This window comes from Vespula pensylvanica, chromosome 6, assembly GCF_014466175.1.
Source record: "Vespula pensylvanica isolate Volc-1 chromosome 6, ASM1446617v1, whole genome shotgun sequence".
Classification (NCBI taxonomy): Eukaryota; Metazoa; Arthropoda; class Insecta; order Hymenoptera; family Vespidae; genus Vespula; species Vespula pensylvanica.
This window is the reverse complement of record NC_057690.1, coordinates 3,540,347-3,556,665: the sequence shown is the minus strand read 5'-3', so window position 1 is coordinate 3,556,665 and position 16,319 is coordinate 3,540,347. Positions and strand designations below refer to the sequence as shown.

Below are 16,319 nucleotides of genomic sequence, written 5' to 3'. Positions count from 1 at the left end.
ATGATGACTTGTTAGTTTTTTTACACTATATATCTGAAAATATATTTGCAAAAAGTAACATTTATGGATGACGTAATATTCGTAGCTGAAACGTATGATTAATTCGTAGAAAACACAAAAAATTTATCGTGAAATTATCTGCGAGTTTTTTTCTCGCGTCGTCGGTTCATTCGAAAATATTTTCGACGAAAGTTTCTATGATCTTATATTCATATTCTTTAATATTCATTCTCTTTATCGAAAGCAACAAATTTATTCGCGTTAATTATATATCGCATATTATTAATACATTTATCTATCTAAACAATATTGCCAAGAAGTTTCTAATACACGTATCTATGACGACTGTATATTATTCGTACAATCGTAACGTTTCGTTCAATCCACATATAAATCATCAAAATTATTATAAAAATTATACGTGAACTCTGCTTCACATCGTTTCCATGAAAATCATTTCATTCGTGAAATTACATACGACATTCCTCTATTTCAAGGTATTGTCAAAAAATTATTAGATTTATCATAATGATAATATCCATCGACATACTTTATTAAAACAAAAAAAAAAAAAGTAAAATATAAAAAAGATTATCTGAAAATTACGTACACTAATCGGTCTGAAAGCTTCTAACACCCATTCCGATTTAATTATATGCATAAAGAATTAGAAAACACACACAAAAAGAACGTTGAACGTAATAAAAAGAGATAAATAAAGACGTTGAGAAGGGTAATGGTATGCATGAGGAAGGTAAACAAATCGGTTGGTCTATGAATGACAGAGCAGAGTTGAAAGAGAGAGAAAGACAGAGAGAGTGTGTGTGTGTGTGAGAGAGAGAGAGAGAGTAAAAGAGAGAGAGAGAGAGAAAGAGAGAGGGGGAAGGAGACTACTCGCGGCCGATGCCGTATTTACTTACCGTATGATTGTCATTCATGCATTGTGAATCACGGACTTTATTTTTAGAAGTCGTCTGAATGAAAGTGGAGTAGCCTCGTAGTAGAAGTAGTAGTAGTAGTAGTAGCAGTAGTAGTAGTAGTAGTAGTAGTAGTAGTAATAGTAGTAGTATTATAATGTTGGTTTGGTGGGAGGAAGAGGAGAAAAGGTGGAAGAGGAAGAGGAGGAGGAGAGTAGTACGAGTAGTACGAGTAGTAGTAGTAGTAGTAGTAGGGGAAGCAAAAGAGAGAGAGAGAGACAAAGACAGAGAAATAAAGAGAGAGAAAGAGACAGAGAAATAGAGAGAAAGAGAGAAAAAGATAGAAAGAGAAGGAGCGAGAGAAAAAGAGAGAGAGAGAAAGAGAGAGGAACGAGAAAGAGTAAGCAACGAGTGAGTAGTAAGAGAGGGAGAAGGGAAAGGGTGGTTTGTTGAACGTGGATAGATAGACGGATAGTTGTAGCGGAGACAGCATCTACTAAAAAGAGAGAGAGAGAGAGAGAGAGAGAAAGAAGGGGAGAGAAAAAGTTGGGAAGGAGGGGGATGGATGAGGGAGAGAAAAAAGAAGAAGATCGATCTCGGTAAAATCGCGAGTACACACACGCGCGCGTGCGCGCTCGCGCACACGCAGGAAAGAGAGAGAGAAAGAGAAAGAGACAGAGACAGAGAGAGAGAGAGAGAGAGAATACTTGCTCGCACGTGCGACTCATCCCTCGTCCTGTTTCCCCCTGCCCCGCCCCCGTTTTAGCACCATTTTCCCTCTCTTACTCTCACCCTGTTCTCCCAGCCTCCCCACCAATCCACGCTACCCTTTGCGAGATAAAGAGAGAGAGAGAGAGAGAGAAAGAGAAAAAGAAAGAGAGAGAGAGAGAGAGGACACGTAGGACATGGTCTCTCACGCACGTGCGCACTCTGACGTTTACCTATATCCCTATGAGAAACTCGCGCGACATGGACGAGAGATTGAAAGAGAAAAAGAGAGAGAGAGAGAAAGAGAGCGAGGGAGGACGGACGTCGACAGATTTGGAGTGGGAGAAACGCGAAAGGAAAGGGAGAGAGGGAGGGTGTATACCAGTCACATTGAGTACCGTGTAAGAATGAGTGAGTGAGTATGAGAGAGAGAGAGAGAGAGAGAGAGAGAGAGAGAACGAGGAAAAGGAAGAAAGAGGGAAGCGCCGCGTATGCAGAGGCGCGCTCGAGCGACGATCCAATAAATACAAGGATCGTTGACCGAGCAACGACAACGACAACGACGACGACGACCAGGATGACTACGGCGACGACGACGACGACGACGACGACAACGAAGAAGTCCGCGTGTGGTTGCACAGTTCAACGTCACCAACCAAGTACTACTACGATGTTTACGGTTTAATTCGAGATACTCGAAATGTCACGTGCTCGGCTTCCTTCGTAGATGCGCGCTACTCTCTCTCTCTCTCTCTCTCCCTCTCTCTCTCTCTCTCTCTCTCTCTCTCTGTCTCTTTCACTTTACACATTGATAAGGATGCTCGCGAGCGCGCGCACAAAACACTTCTCCTTTATGCATGATACATCATATGTATGTACATATATATATATATATATATATATATATATGCATATAATACGTAGCATGTGTGTACGTATATGTATAGATATAAAGATATCTAGATATATCTAATATACATATACATGTATATATGTAGGTATCTACGTATGTATGATTACTTACGATGATGGAACATGCACATAGATTAAATAGATAAATAGATAGAGAGAGAGAGAGAGAGAGAGAAAAAGAGAGAGAGAGAGAGAGAGAGAGATAAATAGATAGAATGAACCGATTTGTGGTAAGTGGGGGAGGTGAGAGACATTAGAATGAACAAGATGGCGGAGCCTGTTTAAAGGGTGGGAGATTTGACGCTTTGATGGATGCGAAATGACTCACGTTGTCATTTTCTCTTTTTCTCTTTCTTTTCCTATCTTTCTTTTTATCTCTTTCTTCCTCTTGTTCTCTTTATCTTTTCTTTCTCTATCTTTCTTTCATTCTTTTTCTCATTTCTACGTCTGAATCCTATCCATGTTGTGAATGGGACACATCCGAGTTGGTGGTAAAGGTGGTAGAGGAGGTGGAGGAAAAGGAACGAATGAGCTCTCTCTCTCTCTCTCTCTCTCTCTCTTTCTCTTTCTCTCTCTCTCTCTCTCTTACACACATTCACTTTCTCGAGAGAAAGAGAAAGACAGAGAGAGTGTATGTGTATGTGTGTAAGAGAGAGAGAGAGAGAGAGAGAGAGAGAGAGAGAGAGACGATGTTATCTGAAGCGGATTACATCGAACGACCTTGACCCAGGAAGAAGCTTATCGAGCTCGCAAACAAAACATACCAACGCTAACTGTCACGTGTGAGTGGTATATACTACTTTATATTGAATGTATCTATTGTATTGAATGTATGAAAAGTAAAAAGAGAAGAGTTTTGATTTTTAAAATGAAATTGGACGATCAGGATTGATTAGAATTATTCAGAATTTTGGAGATGTTCGAAGATGTTAATGTTTCGAAAAGATCTACACCATTTTTTGTAACTTTTGTAAATTCTCATAATAAAATGAGAACGATAACTTCTGATTGATTCGATAAGACAATTTTATATGTATTTGTGAACATGTTCATGATCCGGAGAATGTGGGAGTGTTAAAGTTTTTTTTTATTTTTGTTTTTAATGCAATTATACGTAACTATTGTTTATATTGGAAATATAATACAGAGCTATTTATATTTTATGAGATAAACATCGATTGAGTTTAAATTGGAAAGATTTATTTAATTAACAAATATCGTTCAACTTTGATGAAAATAATCAAAAATAATGAATGTTTAATGTATTAGTAAAGAAAAAAGAAAAAGAAATGAAATAAATAAAATCTTTAAAATAATCTTTAGGTAATGGGATAAAATAAATATCACAAAAGATTTCTTCGAATTAATATTATATAAACAAGTATATATGTCTTGATGTACGTAACGAAAGAGAAAGGTGCCATTGAACGAGTCGGAGAGAGAAGATAAATGAAAGATGGAAAAGAGGTCGGAGTACGATGATGGTAATGCAAAAGTCATATGTAATCGCAAGTTATGTCGTAGTCGTGTCACGTTTTGATTCTCTCATTGCTGAAGGTACAAGTAACTAGTTTCGCGGTCTAGGTCGATTCGTTGAGAAAGAAAAGATTGCATTGGCTGTTATTGTCACATTTATCGAACTTTTCAAACGTTACATTCATAGTTGGGGAAAACGAAGTCTCATAGAAACTGGAACGTGTAATATACATGTATATTTTTCATCGGTTTTTCTTTTATTCTTTTTTCTTTTTATTCTTTTTTCTTTTTTTTTTATTCTTTTTTATTTATTTTTTCTTTCTTATTTTTAATTAAAAAATTCTATATGTGTATAATATCCTCTACGTTATTACTTGACATAGAAAAATCGTTGTAATTAATTTTTTTGTAACTTGGAATTCAATATATATCGTATCATCGTATAAAAATTAAATGCGACAAAAAGAAATGAAAAAAAGAAGAAAACGGTGGAGTAAATTTGATGTAAATTTCGGCGAAAGCAATGATTAAACGGCATAAAACTGGATTTCGATGTACCGATAGATAAGCCCTTAAAAGTCCCTTTATACCACCTAGCGCAGCTGCGATTTGTAGCATAGCTCGCGGTTGTATTTGTGCGATCGAACGAACGCGAAATTAATTGCCGGCTGATATTTGGACACGTTCGATGTACCCAAGAGACGAATAGCCTCGTCAGTATACACAATTTTGGTACATATATATATATATATATGTATATATGTATATATATATAAAGGTATGTACAGATATGTATATATATGTGTATATATGTATGAGACTGCTTGGCTATATACGCAAAAATTCAATAGCTGAAATATTCGGGGATGACCATTCGGCTTCGAATAAAAAGAGAGTAATCTCTCTTATCCATCTCTTTTGTCTTGTATGATTCAAAAACCAGTGTATAGTGCATAGATACTCTACCAATAAAGACGATGTCACATGCTAAATTATAAATTATCAAGCTTCGTATTTATCTATTTGAACGCTCGGTTGGATTATTTAAAGGAGGGTGACTGTGTTTGTATATGATGAATTTTGTGGTATTTGTTTAAAATTATTTTACTCTTAGGACAATTGCATATATATATATATATATACATATATAGATATATGTCAAAAGTTATAAACAAAATGATATCGAGAAGATATTTTTATCCAATTTTGATCGAATTCTTAAAAATATGACGAATATTCCTCTTGCAGATAAAACTTCTTTGGTTAGATTGGTCCGAAATACATACTATTATGGTCGCCCATATATCCTCCGAATATTTGATTAAAAAAAACATGGTAGAGTTTCGAATAAACAGCGTACGTATCGTAAGAATCCTGTAGAAAACACGAAGTGCTTCTATCTTTTTGATGTTCAGACATGATCGGTATATTTATTATACGAGAATGGATATGGGATATAATCGATAATCTATAAATAAAAAATTCTTGCGCGTTAATCGCTCACGTAGGAGTTTAATTTTCTTTCTTCTTTTTTCTTTTTCTTTCTGTAAATTTTATCGAATAATAATAGATATATATACATACATACATACACACATATATATATACCCTGTTTAAATAAAAACAGCTGCTAGAATCTTTTAATTAATCTGTTTTCTTATGACAAAAAATACGAATCGTAAAATTTGTTTATAATGCCGGCCGTCTCGTAAAAAAGAAAAAAAGAAAAGAACGGCGATTCTGACGGTATACTATAAAATAAATCTAGAATTTTTAATTAAATACTTTATTCATAACGTCTTGAAATTTATTCGAAGGAAACTTCGAATCGTCAAACTTTTTGTTTGATGTCGGCCATTTTGTTAAAAAAATGTCTGAGTAACACGCACCTCGAATTTTCCGATTGTTCTTATCGACCATTAAAAATAGGGACAACAATTTTGATCATACGAAAATGAAAAGGAAAGAATGAACCTTTTTAAAGAATATCATCGACAAAATTAAAAAAAATTAAAAGAAAAAAAAACGACATGTCGTTCATTTTGAAATACATACTTCGACAAGTAAACGTATACGTACGTCATATGTTAGTGGAAGTGACACCAGATGGAGAACTGAAATTGAGATGCAGGCGAGATCGAGTTCCCGGTCTCGTATTCTGGATTCTGGTTTCTCCCGCGAGAAGGCAGAGAAAGAGACAGAGAGAGAGAGGAAGAGAGAGAGAGAGAAAGACCAGACCGAGATTTCAAGTAGAATATCATTGGTCGTTCCGTTGGGCGAAATGTTATCTTACGCGTTAAAAACGACCTGTATTTTAACAGAAACCTTGGATTCTTCTCTACACGAGAGAGGATAAGATAAGAGTAGATACTCGGAATTGTTTAACATTTTCTTATTTTTTATGTTTATAAGAAAATCGAATGAAATTTACGTAATAATTTTGATTAATTTTTATTAAACGCATTGACGAAATCGTTCATATAAAATACTTCGAAGATAAATTTTGAAACGTCCGATATATCGGTAATAATACTGGAGTGTTCTTTGATCAAGAATTTCAATGACTTGAAATAATCTTACATATATATATATATACTTACACATCACATGTTTGTACGTGTAGACGACATGTCACCATTGCGACACCTAGCAGTCGATAAAGTGATGTTTTGCACGACGGTAATCTTCTTGAATCGGCGAAAACAAATCGCTGACGCTTTGGGAGTGTACTGTCGACACATGCACTAACAAATTCATCAGTTGAATTGCCAATCGTATCGGTTTCCACGATTTTCTTTAGATAGATGACTAAAATTTCTTGAAATATAAATCAAAAAAAGAAAGAATAAGATAAAACAACCTACTTTACTTCTAACTTCGTTTGATCTTATCACGTATCTTATTATTATCATTTTTTTATAACCGAACGAAACGGAAACTTCGTTTGATCTTATAGCAAAGATAAATTTTTATATAATGTTGGTAATATCGTCGTTATATATGTATATATGTATATATGAAATAAAATATATATTGAAATAAAATTTTCAAGTTGATAATCAATCGAAAATTCTTACATCCAAATCTTTTGGAAACAGTTTTTTTTTTTTTTTGTTTTTTTTATAGGAAATATTCCACTTACTAAATGTTCTACTCGTTTTGTTCCCACGTGAGTAAGTAAGCCTAACTTAGGAAAAAACTGAATTTTCCGTTTCTCACATAAGGAGTACATATTTAGTATCGTCTAAACGTGCGATAACGCGTAGGCGCATGCGCGCATGACTGTACGCCTGGCCGAGCCACGCTAAATGTTCCATTCGAAGGCTGAACTTTCAACGAGGTATCATCGACCATATATACGAAGTTAACTCAGCGTGAAAAGATTGCAATTTATTTAAAATTGAGAAAAAAAGAATCTTCAGAACAAAACAAAAAATTATCTGTTAGAAAATTACAAATTTTACAAAGAAACAAAAAAAAAGGGGGGGGGGGGGAAATGCAGCGACTCTCAAATGAATTTATATGAGGAAACGATCGAATGCTTTTCACATAGTATTAATCGTCAAATCATTTTCTAGCAACGATCGTACAAACAAACGAAAAAAAATCTGTCCAGGTTAAAAAGTTAAAGATTATGAAAAAAAAAAAAAAAGAAATAAATAAATAAAGAGGAAAAAAATGCAGTGATTCTCAAACGAATGTATATGAAGAAATTATCGAATATATTTCGCGTGGTATAGCAAAATCGTTGAAGTAAATAAAATTCTTGAAACGATAAGAACATTTTTTAGGTTAGAAAGTTAACAATTATTTATATATATATATATATACATAATATATAATGCAGTGACTCTCAAACGAATGTAGAAAATGTTCGAATGCTTTTCTTGTACTATGTATCACTAAGATATTGAATTATTCTCCAACGACGAAAATATCGACGGCAATGAGGAAAAGACTTAGACGAGACTAGCAAAGTTTCGCGGTTTACGCTAATGAAGCAGAGCAGCAGCGAGCCTTTATGGTGGTTTATGTACGCTTACGTCATCAAATCCATCGGTTTCGGCCTCGAGCGAGCTCAGAGCGCCGAAGGTGCACTCTCGCGGCATAGAAGGAGAAACACGAGCGGTTATGCCGTGTCCCTCGAAGCACACCAGGCACCACCAGCTGACGTGTGTGTGTTCTTTTCGAGAACGATAAAGGATGACGCACGAGTTACCCAGGAAACGTTCTCTAAGAAAATCGTTTCGAACGTCTAACTCCTCGTTGTTCTCATCGTCCTCATCGTCGTCGTCATCTTCGTCATTGTCGACGTATAATAGAGAGGATATAGAGTTGAACATTTTATTTTCCGAAACGAATTCGTCCACGACGCCATGATGAATCTAAACTGAAGCTATTTATTAAAAATATATTTTCTTCGTGTTTTTATTTCTCTTTTTTACTTATATAACGAGAACGTAATAAATATGCATCAAGTTCGAATCTATGAACACATTTTTTATGGCCGCTCTTATTACCAGTAAAATTATACATATAATATATGTATATATACGTACACACACACACACACACACACACACACACACACACACACACACACACACACATTCATGGACGCACAAATATGTACTTATTCATGGGTGTAGCGAGTTTAGTTTATTCTGAATAGTATCACCTGTATTTGAAAATTAAATGAAACCTCTCTGGCTATACTGAGAGACTATGGAAACGGGCTTGCCACAAAATGCTGGCATGTCAAATGAAACTATAATAGATCAGGTCGTCGTGCGAGAAATTTCTCCTAACTCCCGTTGAAATAATTCAATCATATTGCTATTCGAAACAAGATTTATATATTATCATGGGTCTTGGATCAATTCGATATATTAAAATGATTACACAGCGTTCCAATACAATAATTGACTAATCATTCAAATATTCTAGATGGTTTGACACGAGTATGTATGATGTGGGTAGAAAGATCACTCGACATGTTAGCTATGTATGTACATACATATATCGAACCTTATTTTATTTAGCATCGCACCTGCCTTGTCCTGTCCCTTGTATTCTTCCCCTCTCGCAGGTGTTTAGAACACGGAAGAATGCTCCTTTCCTCTCTCCGTGAAGATATTCTTACTTCAGGTATAAAATAATAAATATCTCTTTGTGGAAAATAAAAATTCTTCTTCTCTCTCTCTCTCTCTCTCTCTCTCTCTCTCTCTCTCTCTCTCTCTCTCTCTCTCTCTCTCTCTCTCTCTCTTTTCTCTTTTCATGGAAAAACTTCTACAAATAAATTTTACAATTTTTTTTACCCGTTCCTTACGTAATCAGATTTTTTTATTTTCTTTTTTTATTTCATTTCAATTTTTTCATTTTCTTCTTTTTTTTTTTTTTTTTTTTTTTTAGTTCATAGCGCGAACTCTTACTTGTTATGCAGTTATTTATGGAGTCGTCATAGCGATTGCATAAACCGATACATGCATCAAGATAATCGACGAAGTTGGTGCTCCAAAGAATCACGTGTTAAAAACAAAAAATATATATGTGAATAAATAAACTAGATTTTTAGTTTTGTGATATTAGAAAAAACGATTAAAAGATAACCAATAAAATTTCAATAATAAGTGTCCAAGGTAAATCAAACTTTTTTCTTTCTTTCTTTCTTTCTTTCTTTTATTTTTATTTTTTTTTTTCTTTTTCTTTTTTCATGGCCAATTATGTCGCTCGCGTTGTCGGGATCATCCCCTTTTCAATCGCTCCCCTCTCCCCGCGTTCCACTTTTCTCTCGCCAAACGCATATATATAAATACAGCTGTTACAATCTTCCGTAAACACTACCACCAAACGTGTTTATTTTCTCATGAAACAGATAGATTATTACTATTATTATTAAACTCGTTTTTTATCGTCCCCTAACTTATCGACCGATCGATCGAAACAGTCGCATGGTGGCAGTACAAGCTAGAGAAACTTGATTATCGACTCAGAGGAATTTTTTTTATCGACAGATAAACCTACTTTTTCTTTTCTTTTTTCTTTTTTTTTTTTTTTTATTTGATCAATGTATTTGAAAAGCTACACACGTTGTTATTATGTGATTCAAGTATGCTATTTATGTAACGTTTAGTACCTTGTAAGGTTTAATTGAGATATATATCGATAAGATTCGTATTGATTTCAATTTTGAGAAGAAAAATATTAGACTTTTGAGATGTAACATATTCTCGACCAGGTTCATCCTTGAAATTATTAATATTATTTAATAGATTCAAATAATGATAATATTCTAATTCAATCGAGTTTTCTTCTTATTTATCGTGCTATTTTTTCTTTTTTAATTTTTGTTTCATTTTCTTTTTTTTTTTTTCTTCTTTTTACATAATAGACTGTCATAACCATTCGAGAAGTCGTGGTTTCTTGATTATTGTAGCAAAAAAAAAAAAAAAAGAAAAGCTTAGGTTAGTCGTATTACCGACAACTACTAGATTACGAAGAAGCTAAAGTTTTCTTTACGTCATTCACTCTGACGTCAATGATAGTTTAGATTTTGATTGTTACGTTCGAACATCGTCGTCATATTCATTCGTTTTAAGAAAGGTTATGTATGTATTTACTTATTGTATGTTACGTATGTACATATGCATGTATGTTAAAAAACGATTGCGATGAATTAATATATTTTACCAATAAAAAATTTCTTTTTTTTTTTACTGTGTATATGTATGTATAAATATATTAAAAAAAAAAAAAAAAAAAAAAAAAAAAAAAAAAAAAAAAAAAAAAAATTGAAAAGATTTTTGCAAGGAATAAATCTGTATAGAATCGAAAATCTTTTAGCACAAGTTTTCTCAAAGTTTGTTTACTTAACCTCTTCGTTGCAGTAGTAGTATAACAGTAGTTGTGTAGTAGTAATAGTAAAAGTGGCGACAGCATAGTTGCATGCTTGAGTCTACTTGAATTTGACTTGAATAACATCGTGCAAGACCTAGAAAATATTCGTATGGCAATTTGCCAATGTACATGCATACACACACACACACACACACATATACTCCGATTGAACTGAAAGTTTTTAAGTGGACCAAAAGTTACTAGGTGATCTTTAAAAATCAATTTAATCTCTTTAATGACTTTTTTAGGCTTTTGTAATTAGGACGATAGTTTTATAATCTGAAAAAAAAAAGTTTCTAAAAATAGTGTCTGAAATAAATAATTGATTTTTTAAATTATAATAATTTTTGACCCACCATATATATATATATATATATATATATATATATATATATAGACAGAGAGAGAGAGAGAGAGAGAGAGAGAGGCCACAAATGAAGGCCGTTTACAGGATGCTCGGTATAATGTAACTGGTGCTCGTAATTTCAAGGTTGAAAGATAGAGAAAAGTATAATAGTAATAGAAGGCGAGAACGTTTTTGTGTAATGTATCGTCTTCATTGAATTTATCCAGCGATTCTATTCCAAAGTCATACGATGTTAATCACGATCTACTGCGAATTTCAATGAGATTTTTTATTCCTCGAACATGATTCTACTTCGTTATTTCCTTTCAACGTTTTTCCGTTTTTCTTTCTTCTTTTTTTTTTCACGAAGCTTAAACAAGGAAAAATATATACGTATGTATATTCTTGTATACATATATTTATACAATATATATTCTCACACATACACAAACTTAATACACACACACACACACACATTATACTATATGCACTATGTATATTCTAGAAGAGTATAGTACCATATATTATATATATATATAATTATATATATAATTACATTATATAAAATACGTATATCTAGTTTCTCATAGAAAAAGAAGACAGATGAAAAATTAAATAAATAAATAATAGTAGTAGTAGTAGTAGTAGTAATAGTATTAATAATAATAGTAGTTAGAAACCGTCTAGAACAAGCTGAAAATGTAGAAGGCTCAGGGCCATTGTCTACTGGTAGAGCCTTTATCTCTTCCCTTTCCCTTTGATAGTTACAAGAGCCTTTCATCTACCGGGACGTAGCTAGCGTATAGAAGAGAGATCTCTCTCTCTAAGCTCACAGCTGCCTAGCCTGTACATCTTCAACAGTCTTCAAGGAGTCATCCTGAAGACAAGACACACGGTACGGTGACATCGCCTTCAGACACAACTAGAACCGAAATTACGTTTCCCTCTTGTGCTTTCTCTTCTCTTTCTCTCTCTCTATTGTCTATCTCTCTTCCTCTCTCTCTCTCTCTCTCTCTCTCTCTGTTTCTCTCTTTCTCTTTCCTTCTGGGAAATACTATCAAACTGACAAGGACAGTATCATTTCTCCATTTCCCTTTTGTCTCTCTCTCTCTCTCTCTCTCTCTCTCTCTCTCTCTCTCTGTTTCTGTCTCTTTTCGTCTCTATCTCTTCTAGTTCCTAAAATAAAATAATAAATTCTTTGATGAAAAATTAACAAGAGAATATGTAATTAATATTCTTTATAGTGTTGTATAATTTTGACTCTTTTGTTTACTTGTTTTTTTTATTTTTTAATTTGGATATATAATACATACGTACATACACACAAACCACACAATAGCACTATACTTAACTTTTTAATCTATACTTTATATATTATTTTTAATATATATATATATATATATATATTAAAATAATAAATAATAAGAAGTAATTTATAATAAATATACATATATTACAAATAATATATTATAAAGAAAAATATAAATATTAAGAATAATATATATATATATACAATATATAGAATATAGTATAACATATGGTATATATGTGACATTATGTGACGTTATGTATACTTGTCACGTATGTATGTACATGTAAACAATTACATCGAAAGTTGAAAAATCACGGTAGTAGAATATCGAATCAAGAAGAATGTCCGACACATCGTGATTATCTCCATTGAATGGCGCGCAAACACATTTCCGACATTTTTCATTCAATGTAGGAGGAAACGAGTAGTCCTCGCTTGGTTGCGCTCGCGTGCTCTCTCATCTTTCTCTCTTTCTCTTTCTCTTTCTCTTTCTCATTCTCTTTCTCATACAATACTCGTAAATCTTTCACAGGAAACGAAAACGCGCGTATTCATGAATTCGCCACTGTCCGAATGACAATGCCGATCGCATTGACGAGATTTGAATAAAAACACTTTACGTTCCGTTTCTACTATATATACATATATACATATATATATATATATATAAACACACATACACATATATATACACACATCGATACTTATTATTATACTTATTATTAAATAACAAATAATAAATAGCAATATCTGATAATAAATAATAAATAAATAAATAATAATAATTTTATGGTAATTTAAAAAATTCAGGCGGACAAACGATATAAAAAAAAAATTGTAGACGATCACAACGAATGAAATATTACAATCGTTGCCTTCGTGGTAATTTGAAAAGAAAAGAAAAAGAAAAATGTTTGGAAAAAAAAGGCGAATCGACTAAATAAGGAGAAGAACATTTTCTTTCCTTTTTTTTTTTTTTTTATTATTTTTTCTTAATTAGAAACGAAAGAATTATTAACCATTGTTTCTTTGTAACCAATAACACACAAGTGTGTCCAACCTTTCTCGCGAATGAAATAGTTATTCGCAGCTGTATTTAATTGGAAGCTTGTTAAAGTGCCAACTTCGCTGTATACGTCTTTCATCGGTGCAACAGTCGCACAAAGGTAATTCAATTTCCGCGCTAATATTGCATACGTATGTATATACGTATAATATTTATTTATTTATGCATGTATACATACATATGCATGTACGTATATACATTCGTATAGAATTATAGATCATCGTACATTATCAAAAACATTAGTCATCTCTCGATCACATTGATTACATTTTTCTAAATACAATATCGATTTTCGATAAATCTCGTATCGAACGATCAATTTGATCTACCAAACGATAAGTTCGGTTCACTTAGATCGCAATTATTTTTAAGATATAATTTTCTTTTTTTCTTTTTTTTTTTCTTTTTTTTTTTTTGTCTCGAAATAATTTGTATGATATGTGTAATATGTGAAAAAAAATTTGTTATAGAATTTATCTATTCATTTTTTTTTTTATTAAAAAGAACATTGTTTTTTAAAAATTTATTTGTTGATTTTTTCTTAATATAATTTTTTAAGTTTGTAGAAGTATATAAATAGAAGTCACGAAACAACAATTGCAATTAATTACGGAACCCAACGAGTGTAGCTGCTATCGGACGTATGGCTGTTTTCAATTGTCAATCGTGACCTTGGATTTTCCAGACTTACATATACGTGTGTACATATATACATTATATGTATACTTTAACGATTCTATTTCAGAATCATTATGGACAAGTTTCTCGGCGAGACGTCATTTCCAACATAAAGACTGAATTTCTTTTATATGCCTCAAGACAGTTTTATATTATTTCAATAATATTTTAATAATTATTTTAATAATATTTCTTAATAATATTTTAATAATATTTATAAGAAAATAGCACAAATTGTAAACAATTGTTTGATCGTAATTCATTATGTGTAATAAAATAAAAATGTGTAATAAATAAAATTTGTGTGTGTATCGCGTGTGATAGATAAAAATATATTATCTAGTAATTCGAGATTATATATACAATATATACATATATATATATATATAATAAAATAAAGGATTTAACGTAATACAACAACAACAAAAATTTAAATCAACATAAATCATTTATCGTCACGTAATTGCGGAATTTGGTAGATTAAAAATACAATTTGAGGTTAGATAACCTAATCAAGCATCCTAAAATTTTCAAGAATAGAAAGCAACGATAAAAAAATGTTAATGTGTGTTTGTGTGCGTGAATATGTATGCATGTGTTTACGTGTAAGACATTTTAACATTTAACTTTGGCGTTCGATAGGATAAACTTTGTAGAAAAGAGAAATCCTAAAGAAGAACGAAGTTTTGAAAAGAATGACTTCGCTCGTTGTCCGTTCCACCCTGCTTTCACCGCGTGTTTCTGTTTACAAGACACGTGACCATTTGGCGTCTGTAATCCTAACGCGATATAATACTTTTCTTCTCGCACATTTCTATTTCACGCTTAACTTTCGCTCTTTAAAACTCACGTAGCGAATAATTAAATCCCTGAGTGTTACACTTGAAATTATTTTGAATTTTTTACGGAAATATTTCTTTATCATTACGATATATAATATATAAATAAATAAATAAATATATATATATATGTATGTATGTATATTTACAGAGAGAGAGTAATTACATACGAACGTTCAACTTCTCGTTTCTAGAACGATCTAAGAATAGTTGGAGAGTAGGGGAAAAGAGAGAGAGAGAGAGAGAGAGAGAGAGAGAGAGAGAGAGAATACGGATAAGTAGGTTTACTAAACACGCATATGTGTGTATATATATATATATATATATATATATATATATATATAATGTTTGTATGATATATAAAAGAGAGTATACATGACATGGTATCATAGGATAGATATTTTGTTTATATTACAAATACACGAGTTCGTTGTTGCCGAGCAATTATCGATAAATCTAATTATGATCTCATGTCGAATACTTGACTCGTTTCTACGTCAGAATTGCGTACGTTACTCTTTCGACATCTTTAACTATTTCTATGAAATAAAAAAAAAAAAGAAGAAGAAAAAGATTGCAAATAAATAAAGAAAAGAAAAGAACGAGCTTTTATATTCTTTCATAATAAGATTTTTTTTTAATATATTAGTATCTCTCATTATATTATTGGGATCAAAAAAAGATTATTAAAGTATAATATAGAAAAGAGTGATTTCTCGCGCGAAATACGGCGAGAATGATCGGAGGCCGACCTCTCGCGTTGAACGCAAGATGGCTACCACAGCAAACGAACTAGTAAGCGAAGAAACGAACGATGGAACGAACGAGTTAAAAACCGAGTCGGGCCGAATAGAGCCGAATTAAACCGAGTCGAGTCGAGTCGAGCCGAGCCGAGCAAGCAGTCGACGCATCTTCGAACGTGTGCTAAGCGCATGCGCATATCTGCGCGATGAGAAACTAGTTCGTCGAATATATTCGTAAGTTCTTATTAAAATAAACGTATCTAATCTTCCTTTTCGCGTTTATCTTTAAACAATATTTCGAAATTTAAGAATGAATGTTAATGTCAATATCCGAGAAAGATGAAATCTATCGAAAAGTATTTTCTATCAAAGTCCTTCTGACAACGTTAACGACGCTAGCACTGACGACGTTGTCGACGACGACA

General features: G+C 32.6%; 1 long non-coding RNA gene across 1 annotated transcript; it reads right to left on the bottom strand.

Moving 5' to 3' along the window:
• Positions 1–6,036: 6,036 nt before the first annotated feature.
• Positions 6,037–9,232, bottom strand: LOC122630224. The gene is made up of 3 exons (XR_006327433.1): positions 9,064–9,232; positions 8,057–8,409; positions 6,037–6,830 (listed from the first exon to the last, which is right to left on the bottom strand). It is a non-coding gene; the product is annotated as an uncharacterized LOC122630224 (long non-coding RNA).
• Between the last annotated feature and the right edge of the window lie 7,087 nt (positions 9,233–16,319).